Raw genomic sequence first — 12400 nt, forward strand, 5'->3', positions numbered from 1 at the left:
AAAGAGAATCGTAGTGCGTATGAGAACATGAGGGCAACCATTAAGAAGGATATCAGAGAGGCTAAAAGACAGTTGGAGAGGAATATAGCAGATAAGGCGAAAGAAGACCCCAAGAGATTCTTTCAGTATTTTAGTAGTAAAAGAACAGTTAAGGAGGAGGTCAAGTTCATCAGGAATAGTAAAGGGGAATTAAAAGATACAGACAATGAATATAGCAGATGCCCTAAACTTACATTTTTCTGAGGTGTTTACAAGTGAGCAAGTGGATAACCTCCAGAGGTAAACGCAACTACTAAGGAGGTACTGAGGGATTTGGAAATTGTAGAGGGAGAAGTGCTGCTCAGATTAAATAAGATGAAATCAAACAAATCACCAGGCCCAGATAATATTTATCCTCGTGTTCTTAAGGAGGCTAGTGAGTACATATATAAACCCTTGACACATATTTTTAGGAAGTCACTGTGCACTGAAGAGATTCCGAAGGACTGGAAAATGGCAAATATCATCCCATTATATAAAAAGGGTGACAGGGCAGATCCAAGCAACTATAGGCCAGTAAGCTTAACAAGCATCACAGGAAAATTAATGGAAGGAATTATTAAGGATAAGATTGAGCAACACATGGCAAGGACAGGAGTTATTCTGAACAGTCAGCATGGGTTCAGAAGAGGGAGGTCGTGTTTTACTAACATGTTGGAATTCTATGAGGTTGCAACAAAAGCATATGATCAAAGTGGAGCTTATGATATTATTTATCTGGACTTTCAGAAAGCATTTGATAAGGTGCCACATGAGAGGTTGGGCATCAAGTTAAAAGAAGTAGGACTTCAGGGTGATGTTTTTAGATGGGTTCAGAATTGGCTCAGACACAGGAAGCAGAGGGTGATGGTGCGAGGAACCTCATCAGAACTGGCCGATGTTAAGAGTGGTGTTCCACAGGGGTCAGTGCTAGGGCCGTTGCTATTTTTAATATATATAAATGATTTAGATAGGAATATAAGTAACAAGCTGGTTAAGTTTGCAGATGATACCAAGATAATTTGGAATCCGTTATATCATTACAGAAGGACTTGGATAGCATACAGGCTTGGGCAGATTTGTGGCAGATGAAATTTAATGTCAGTAAATGTAAAGTATTACACATAGGAAGTAAAAATATTAGGTTTGAATACACAATGGGCGGTCGGAAAATCGAGAGTACACCTTATGGGAAGGATTTAGGAGTCATAGTGGACTCTAAGCTATCAACTTCCCAACAGTGTTCAGAAGCCATTAAGAAGGCTAACAGAATGTTAGGTTATATAGCACGATCTGTGGAGTACAAGTCCAAGGAGGTTATGCTCAACCTTTATAATGCACTGGTGAGGCCTCATCTTGAGTACTGTGTGCAGTTTTGGTCTCCAGGCTACAAAAAGGACATAGCAGCACTAGAAAAGGTCCAGAGAAGAGCGACTAGGCTGATTCCAGGTCTACAGGGGTTGAATTATGAGGAAAGATTAAAAGAGCTGAGCCTTTACAGTTTAAGCAAAAGAAGATTAAGAGGTGACATGATTGAAGTGTTTAAAATTATGAAGGGAATTAGTACAGTGGATCGAGACTTGTATTTTAAAATGAGCTCATCAAGAACACGGGGACACAGTTGGAAACTTGTTAAGGGTAAATTTCGCACAAACATTAGGAAGTTTTTCTTTACACAAAGAACGATAGACACTTGGAATAAGCTACCAAGTAGTGTGGTAGACAGTAAGACGTTAGGGACTTTCAAAACTCGACTTGATGTTTTCTTGGAGGAAACAAGTGGATAGGACTGCTGAGCTTTGTTGGGCTGAATGGCCTGTACTCGTCTAGATTGTTATAATGTTCTAAAACAGACAATAACTATTGCATAATGTTAACGTTTACTCCCCCGGGTAGAATTGAAGAGTTGCATAGTGTGGGTGAGGAACGATCTCCTCGGACTGTCATTGGAGCAGGACAGTAACAGCAGTCTGTCGCTGAAGCTGCTCCTCTGTCTGGAGATTATACTGTTCAGTGGATGCAGTGGATTCTCCATGATTGACAGGAACCTGCTCAGCGCTCGTCGCTCTGGCACAGTTGTCAAACTGTCATGCTCCACACCTCCAATAGAGCCTGCCTTCCTCACCAGTTTGTCCAGGCATGAGGCGTCCTTCTTCTTTATGCTGCCTCCCCAGCACACCACAGCGTAGAAGAGGGCGCTCGCCACAACCATCTGATAGAACGTCTGCAGCATCTTATTGCAGATTTTAAAGGACGCCAGTCTTCTAAGGAGGTAAAGTCGGCTCTGTCCTCTCCTACATAAAGCATTAGTATTGGCAGTCCAGTCCAGTTTATCATCCAGCTGCACTCCTAGGTATTTATAGGCCTGTACCCTCTGCACACAGTCACCTCTGATGATAAAGGGGACCGGAAGGGGCCTGGGTCTCCTAAAATCCACCACCAGCTCCTTGGTTTTGGTGGTGTTCAGGTGTAGGTGGTTTGAGTCGCATCATTTATACAAAGTCCTTGATTAGGTTCCTATACTCCTCCTCCTCCTGCCCACTCCTGATGCAGCCCACGATAGCAGTGTTGTCAGTGAACATTTGCACGTGGCAGGACTCCGAGTTGTATTGGAAGTTTGATGTATATAGGCTGAAAAGGACCGGAGAAAGTACAGTCCCCTGGAGGTACGTGTACTTTGCTAAACATACAGGGGAACTGTCCTACTAAAATCCTGTGTCCTTACCTCACAAATGGCTTGCTATTTCTCATATTGCCTCATATCCAGACAAGATGGCAATAATGCAGTGATGCACTGAGGGGGAAGAAAATCAGTGATATCACTGGACCACCATTGGTCACAGACAATCACGTGAGTGACCCTAAAGAACCCTGGTATGGCTTCCAGATCCAGGATCCACAAATGCCAGTGTTAAACTCAGGGAAAAAGGTTTAAAATAGCTGAATGGTGAGTGACTAATCATTTTCTGTAAAACTGGTCCAGGAACAAGGTCTACTGAACCCAACTGGTCATGTAAATGACCATCTGAACCTAGAGCTCCAGACGACTTTGATTCTGTCGACTGGCCAAGTGCAAAATATGAACTTGCCTTTTGACTGTGAAGAACTTGGCAGAAAAGCCCAAAGCTTTATTCCAGGGCAGATTGACCAGTCTGAGCACCTAATTGTCAGTTACAAATTAGCAGTGTTACTTCAGCCACTTTGCAAACTGGTGCAGATGTTTAACACCCTGCAGTCATCTCTGAAGGTGCTAGAAAATACAACTAAAGCACCATTGAAGAAGTTTACCTTCAAAGACTGCCTTCATGCTTCACTGCGGCTGTTGCATTCTTTTGATGATGTACTGTAATTTTTGAATTCTGTAATTTTTGAATTATGGCAAAATAGTTCAACTTTGGTCACATCAGACCATGGATGTGGGCAATCCTTTCAGCAAAGTTTAGCCAGGCTTGGATGTTTTTCTTTGTAAGGAAAGGCTTCTGTCTTGCTACCCTACCCCACAACCCTTTGACGTTGCAGTAGGCCTCTTGGTGGCCTCCCTGACTAGTTTTCTCCTTGTCCTGATCTTGGTGTAGTCACTGTTGAGCCATATTTTCTCCACTTGTTAATGACTGCCTTCACCGTGCTCAATGGAATGTTTAATGCTTGGGTACTTTTTTGTACCCCTGTCCTGAGTGGTGTGTTTCAATGATGAGATCGCATTCGTGTTTTAAAAGCTCTTTACGGTCTGTGGCTTTTGGAGTATTGGTGCAACCAAGAGGATATCAGAATAATCCTATAAGAACAGCCAAACTTTATCTGTGCTTAGTCAGAGCCGCTTTAATTGATATCAGGTGTACACTAACTTCAGTTTGAGACGAGACTTATTGGGAGTGGTTGATTCTGAATGCAGCCACATCCTTGATTATTAAAGGGTGTACACACTAATGCAACCAGGATTTTGTTTGAATTTCACTAAACAGTTTCTGATTTGTTTTCACCTTTGTGTGGAATGAAATTTTGCAATAAAGGTGGAATAAGTTCTGAAAGATTTTATTTTTTTATTACACAAAACCTATGATTTTGTCAAGGTGGATAGACTTTTCCTACCCACTGTATATTCTAGCTCACCTATACCAATTCTAATATTCTTTACATTCATCCTGACTGCTGTTTTACTGGCCCTTTGGGTCATCATTTTCCTTTTCTGCAATATTTCTCTCCAACTGATTTTTACCCTTCCTAATATACTTTTTGACCATTGCTCTTATGTCTTATATGCCATATAGAGATGTTTTTTTTTCTTTGTAATTTCCTTTTTAGATATTTATCCACCTGAGAGCTTTCTTTAATTTCTTACTGCTTCTAAAGTTTGGGATACTCTTGTCCTGCATTATATATAAAACACTTTTAACACTAGAATTACCAAAGCCTACAAAAAATTTGTAAATCCGGCCCACCTTAAATCCCTTTGCACCTCTTTGTCAGTGTGTTTTGTAATGTAAATGTGTCAATAAGCACAAGCAGCAGGCAGCCTGCTATACCATCCCACCACCCCTGCAGAACTGGCAAGAAGTTCTCCCAACTCAAGCCTTGATTATCTTGGAGTGAAGTGGTGGAGTTTTAGAGGGGAAATAATAGATTGTTATTTGGAACACATACATTCTATGTGTGTTCTGTGTCTACAACAATCTATGTAAACACATTGTTAAAACAGAAACATTTTTCATGTTTTAGTAATAAATGACGAAATGTACACATGAAGTCTATAAAGTGTGAAGGCTGAAGTCTAAATATCAAATAAACACTTTCACAAAAGGTGCAAGTTCAATACGACAGCTTCCGTAGTGCAGCGGTAAGAACAGCTGACTTATAATCAAGAGTTCCTGTGATTGATCCTGGTTGTTGCGCAAATTTACCATTTTGAGTAGTGAGCTGCTCTTATAGTTAATATTATACAATAAAAACATACATTTGATTTGCATCTGAAATAACTGGTGTAAATTAATAGTATTTATAAAAGTTAGCGTTTTTTTTTCACAATAAAACACTGATCGCCCCTCACCCCAGATGCTGTTAGTTTTAATTTGAAACTGGGAATAACTGTAGATGTGAGTGGTGTTTTGAGACAACAGAACTGGAAATTCTCTGATCTGGAGGGATAAAAGCTGACACACAAATGCTGGTGAATCTGCCTTCTTGGTATCTCATTGTCACTTGAATTTTTTATTCAGTTTTATTGAGTGTTCCTGCTCACACTGAATTAGTATTCACCTTATGGTCCATGATGTCAAAGCCGCACTGACAAAAAACAGAGACATAGGTATATATGATATTTGGAATAATTCATTTTACGACCTGTATTTCAGAAAACATTGTGGCACTGATGCAACATTATTTATATTATTCATATTCATTCGCATGCCTTCTTGCGCTTCTAATCAGTGACCGCGTTTTTTTTTTTTTTTCTCGATCTTGCCCAGTCTCCACATTTTAGTGCATGGTGGTGTTTCTTTTATACTCCAGGACATGCTGAGGAAAGAATAGTACAGAGAACATAGTTCTGTGCTATATGCAAATATCAAGATTCAAATATTAATAGTTCCCACACACCCAAGGACCGTCCTTCCTACATTTATGACATGTGAACATGTTGCAATGTACACACTTTTCTCTGTGCTATGGTTTCTATTACATTTCTATTCCTGGGGGAAGCGGCAGTCTTGGAACACAAGCTTGTCAATGTTGCAACCTCTTTTTCTTTTTCCATCGCCTTTGCTTGTAAGAAACGATGATAAAGTTCCTCTGCAAGGTGAGCAAAGAACATCATTCTGCTCAGTTTTGCTGTACTGAAATTACCTATTTTTGTTTTAAGCACTCTGCCAAAACACCACGAAATCTATTATATTGTGGTCACTGGATCCTAATGGTTCAATTACCTGTACCTCTTCAATTCTATCTTAATTGTTAAAGTATACAAAATCTAGACAGGCCTCCCTTCTAACTGGTGTTTTAAAATGTTGCATTAAAAAAAATAAATATGTGTTGTGATAAATAAAGCAAATGAAACAGATTAAGGGTTGGGAAGCCTCCCTGTATACAGGTTGCAGATTCCAGTTGTTAGCAATAAGGTCAAAATCACAACAAAACGTTCAATACATTTGACAAAAAAACATTTGGGTCAGAAAGCTTTTATAGAGGGACAAATCAAAATAATGGATGTGATAAAGATGGAGGGAACAGGAGATGACGTCAGAGGCGGAGAGATGGAACTGAAATCATCAGGGGCCTCATGTATAAACGGTGCGTACACACAAAAAAGTTGCGTACGAACGTTTCTACCATCAAATCGCAATGTATAAAACCTAAACTTGGCATAAAGCCACGCACATTTTCACGGTAGCTCCAAACCTGGCATACTCAAGTTCTCACATCTCTACAGCAGCTGACTGGAAAGAGAATTATTGGTATACAGCATCTAGCACACGCTGCCTCAGCCATGCTGTCTATTGAACTGCTCTCATACGGCAAACGCTTCAGAGCCTTTCCTCGCGGTTCAGAAATAGTTTCATCCCAAGAACTATAAATGCACTCAATCAGTCCATCAATTGCTCCTTGTAGAATGCATTGTACCTATAAGTCCAATTACCTCACTGTAAACTTGAGATACAGTTATAAAATTGCACAACCTGAGCCACTTTATAAAGAGCATATTTACATATGATGACGATATCATTTTTAAGATGAAATGCAGCAAAATGTGTTTATTATATTATACAGATAAAACTTTAACTTAATTTAAATATTCAATATTTTTAATAATTAAACATGTGAGGACACGGTGCTGCAGCTCTAAAGAGGAGCTGGTGCTCCATTTATGGATTGTTCCTGCCTCGCAGTGTATTCTTGCTGGGGCTGGCACGACAAGGGAAGGATAGATGGATGGAATAATGAAACATGTACTACGAAGATATTTCAATGTTCTTGAAAAGTTTTGAAGAATTGGCGTTCTAAGCTTACAGATGGCTTAACGTCTATTACAGAGCTGATTGTGTGACGATTGGGAATTTGGAGAAAGAAAAAAAAGGACAGGAATTGGAAGTTAGTATGTTTGAAAGAGAGAGTACTGATGCAATAAATTATTTCATCGAAGGTCGCGCATGGCGCAGCAAGCATCTTGCGTGAGGCACGAACAATCACTGTGCCACCGTGTTCCTATGTTTAATAACATGCTTTAACTCCTATCATCATTAAAATGGTATCAAGTATACATCTCAGTATTTTAATTATTCAGAGAGCTGTAATATCATGAATGTAATAGGTTCTGTGTCAGGTCGGAGGAAGAGAAAGCCCATTTAAGAAGCACTTAGTGATTCACACATATAGAGCACATAGAAGATCAAATACAAAACAAAGCATTTAACGTGCTACTTTAGTTACGATGGGATTTGAGAAACTAGTAAATTAAATGATTTTAGAATGAAATGTTTATGATGTTCTACTTTAATGACAAAATAAACTACGTGATTAAAGTGGAAATTTAGAGATTAAAGTTGACATTTCATGCTTTTTTCTCCTCTGTGTGTGCCAATTTTTTTCTCTGTACCCTAATAAGCTTTTATATGACACTCAGACGGTGGGCTACAACTCGGCTTTTTATGGCGACTTTGATATGTGACAACTTCTTTCTTATTTCTGGCACTGCGACTTTGTGAACTTGAGCTTTTGAGTTTCTCCAACACTCTATGTCACTCAATCAACTTCCTTTTGTTGTTTATACCTCTGTTTAAACCAACAAATAGTATGTTTTTCCTTCCCTCCACTTGGTTTTCGCTGAAATTCTTCTATTTCTCCCCATGCTTTTGCCATTGCCTTTTCACAGAATGCTGAGCTTAAGGCCTATTTATTTTGATTTGCAAATTCAAAGAGGCATAATTCTGGGAGGAGTTAGGGTGAGGCAGCAGGCGCGTGCACATGCATTACTTTTCATGCTGACCAGGATTTATGTAGCGGAAGAACGTGGAAATTGGCATTTGCACAGATTTATGCATCTGGATTTTTTTGTGCATATGAACATTTCCGCTTCTGTCCGTACGCCATGTTATAGTGTCAATTCTTCACACAATGTTATGCATGAGGCCCCAGGACGGGACTGGAAGTGAGGTGATTTCAGGGCCAGAACGGAGCATTTTCTTCGAGGTGCAGAAAGCGGTGGAGATCGATACATTCGTTGAGGTGCAGGCTTTTTATTCAGGCATCTTTCTATTGATGAAAAGGAGAAAAGAGCATTAAGACCGTGATCCAGATCCCCATTTTTTGTAGTTTCATGCACGATAGGGCCCACTCACTGTTCTCTAATCTAGCATGTGTGACAGCGTGAAATTGAATTTGCAGTAAAAGTCAGTGTTTCACTTCACCAATTATACACAATATAGTGTTTGGCTTCATGTCAAACTTACCTTTGGTTCATTCATGTGTAGTCCTTTAGAAAAATTGCCTGTAAAAAAATGAAATTTGTATATTTTAGTTGGAAAATCAAATACGTCCTAAACAATGAAGTAAAACAGACTATTGATTTAATTATCTGATCATACTGTCTGCAGTTAAAAGTGGATTGGTTTCCGTGACACTGAAATTTTTTAAGTTAACCATTCCTCCACCTTCTTTTTGTCTTCCATGCTGGACCTTAAAGCCATATAATTCTGAAATCACAGCCTCTTGGCCCAGCGACTTCAGCATTTCAGCTATGCAACACTGATATACTGAGCAAACTGAAACAACAAATAATTGTTCAGTGTAAATAATGACTAAATGAAAGAGATTGCATGTTTTGGACCTTCTGATCATACTTGTGCTACAGAAGTTAATCACAGCCCTTTCACAACCTACTCTTAACCCTTTGCAAAAAACTTGGTATAATTTTTGATAATGCCCTTGAATTTGATGAAAGAAAAATGAACTCCATTGTTAAAGCCTGTTTCTATCATCTCAGGATATTGGCGAAAGTCAAGCCCTTTCTTTTTGTACATGATTTTGAAACACTAATTCATGCATTGGTCTCTTCTTGGGTTGACTATTGCAACTCATTATAAATTGCAGTTAATCAGCTGTCCCTTGCTTGTCTTCATCTTGTCCAGAACACTTCTGCCAGGCTACTAACAGGCACACGAAAACAGTATCACATCACACAAGTCTTAGCTTCTCTTCACTGGCTTCCTGTTCGCTACAGGACTGAGTTTAAAATTTTAATATTTGTTTTTAAGTCCCTAAATGATTTAGCCCCCTTTTATCTTACTGGCCTCTTACACCGTTATTCTCCCTCTCGATGAGGTCCTCTGACCAGAAGTTACTGGTTGTGCCAGATTCTAGACTTAAGCTTAGAAGGGACTGTGCTTTTGTAGTACCTGCCCCTAAACTTTGTAATAGTGTACCTTTTTATATTAAGTCAGCACCAGCCAAGGTTATTACAGTTTTGCCTTTTAATATTAGTTTTTATTTTTATATTTTTTCTGACCTTACATGGAAAATCAGTTTAGTTTTTACTTTCCTTCATTGTGCATTTTTAGTTTAGTTTTTTTTACAAAGACATTTCTATTTTATTTTATACTAGCAAAATACCTGTGCTTCGCAGCGGAGAAGTAGTGTGTTAAAGAAGCAATGAAAAAGAAAAGGAAACATTTTGAAAATAACGTAACCTGATTGTCAATGTAATTGTTTTGTCACTGTTGTGAGTGATGAGTGTTGTTGTCATATATATATATATATATATATATATATATATATATATATATATATATATTTACACACACACACATAAACATATATATATACATATCTATACATATACACATATATACATACATATATATATCTACATATATACACACACATATATATATACACACACATACATACATACACACACATATATACACACAAATACATATATATATATACATACATACACACACATATATAAACATATATATACATATACATACATATCTACATATATACACACACAGCTATTTCGTATCAGTGCAATACGCTGTTTGTTAAAACGTTGACTCCGCTCTTACGTGCAATAACAAATCAAATCATTAAGTTGTCTTTGCTCATATGTCATTTTAGAGCTGGACGCCTGGCATCTTTTTTTGGCCACAAGTTCGTTTCTGTTTGGTGTGAGGTTCTGTGTTGTGGAGATTCTCAGGATGGATTGCAGGTGCTCATCAGTGAGGCGACTCCTGTGTGCTGTTTTGTTAGTCTTTATCACTGAGAAGAGCTTCTCACACAGATATGTGCTACCAAACATGCACAAGTTTCGAGCATGTAGACGGACTTTTTTTGTTCTTCAAAGTCACCAAAGCGCCGTGCAAACTCAGTGCACAATAACTGTAGCTTCGCAATAACTTGCAGCATCATAAGGTAGACTTCATTAACGCGGTAAGTGTTCGGCAAGGCAGCTGAAGCGCTGCATTATGGGATCTGTAGTTTATTGTGTTACCAGCTTCATATACCCGGCCATTAATAACAATAATACAGTATATAAAATGATCTCGGGCCAGATATAATTACACGCCGGGCGGATGTGGCCATGCCCCTTGAGTTTGACACATATGGACTAAATAGAACTTGAAAAGATATATTTTTTCAAATGTGATCGCGCAATTCAGATAGAGTTGACGCAAGACTACAGCCTGCATGCCTCAATGAGTCATCCTCCCCTCGCTCTTACTTTTTTACCGTTAATCTAATGAATACACTGAGTATGGCTTTACCAAAACGATCATTGATGGCGAATAAAGTATCCATTATTCGAGTATGTAGATCGGGATATATATATACATATATATATACCAGCGTATCATGAGAAGTAGTGTGTTAAAAAGCTAGAAAAGAAAAGGGAACATTTTAAAAATAACGTAACATGACTGTCAATATACAGTATTTGTTTTGTGAGTGTTACTGAGTGTTGCTGTCATCAAGGATTTGATTATCATTATTTCTTTCAATCAGGTTCGTATTTGTAGGATGTGTTGTGTTCAAGTTACATTCCGTGTTTGTCAATCGTTGTAAAGATGACAGGTTTCATTCATCGATTCGTTTCTTACTGCATCAATAAACAGCTCGTCTTCTTCTTTATCTGAGACCTGACACACTGCATGCACGGGTTTTTACACTGTCTTCCTTTAGCGGGACATTGACTTTTCCAACGTGTGCTTTGTTTCCGCAGTAGCTGGATTTATGAATATGCTTGTAAGTATCAGATGCTTCATATTTTTTGCTGCCTTTTCAATTGTGTAATTCGGTTTTGTTCAGCGCTCTTTGGAACTGTTGCTTTTATCTGTGCACTGCGTCAGTTCACGTGAGCCGCTCGGTGTACATGCATCGAAGTTTCCCAGCTGTGCTGGTGCCATCTCGTGCTATGTCCATAGCTGTATTTAATGTTACCTTAGTCCTGGCACTTAAAACTTTCTCTCGCAGTTTCGCTGAGTTTGTGTCAAACACCACCCTGACCATCTCATCTTCCTCTCCATAAGCACAGTCCTTCACCCGTGAATATTTACCCGTGGCAGTTTGCTATTGGATTTCCGCTGACGGACGGCCTTATATGGGCAGGCACTAAATTACAAACGCCAGCGGCAGCCTGTCTATGAACTTAATTTAAAGTGTAGGTTTACATCGTGCTTTGTTTCAAGTAGCAGAACTCATGAATATGGTTGTATATGTCACTCGCTCGCTTCTTATTGTTTCGCTGCCTTCTCAATTATATAATGCATGTTTTCTTCAGCGCTTTTTTGAGGTCTTCCTGGTTTTCTATGTACTGCGTGATTACGTGGGAGGCGTGATGATGTCACACGAAACTCCGCCCCCACGGCGTTCAAGCTCATCTCCATTACAGTAAATGGAGAAAAACTGCTTCCAGTTATGACCATTACACATAGAATTTTGATATAAAACCTGCCCAACTTTTGTAAGGAAGCTGTAAGGAATGAACCTGCCAAATTTCAGCCTTCCACCCACACGGGAAGTTGGAGAATTAGTGATGAGTGAGTGAGTGAGTGAGTGAGTGAGTCAGTGGGTGAGTGAGTGAGTGAGTGAGTGAGTGAGTGAGTGAGGGCTTTGCCTTTTATTAGTATAGATATATATTAGTTTCAGTTTTAGTTTTTGTAATTATAGTATGGTTAAGGAGCTACTATGGAGTTTAGTTTTTGTGTCAAAATGATATTATATATGAAAATAGCCACATTCGTATCTTCCCTGACTTCTCTCCAGCAACAGCTATTAAACGCGCAGCCTTCTATAATATTAAACAGCGGCTACGGCAAGCCAGTGTCAAATACAGCCTCCTGTATCCGGCAAAACTGAAAGTGGAATGGCAAGGTCATTTCTATGTTTTCGT

The sequence above is a fragment of the Polypterus senegalus genome, chromosome 18 (assembly GCF_016835505.1).
Source record: "Polypterus senegalus isolate Bchr_013 chromosome 18, ASM1683550v1, whole genome shotgun sequence".
Lineage (NCBI taxonomy): Eukaryota > Metazoa > Chordata > Cladistia > Polypteriformes > Polypteridae > Polypterus > Polypterus senegalus.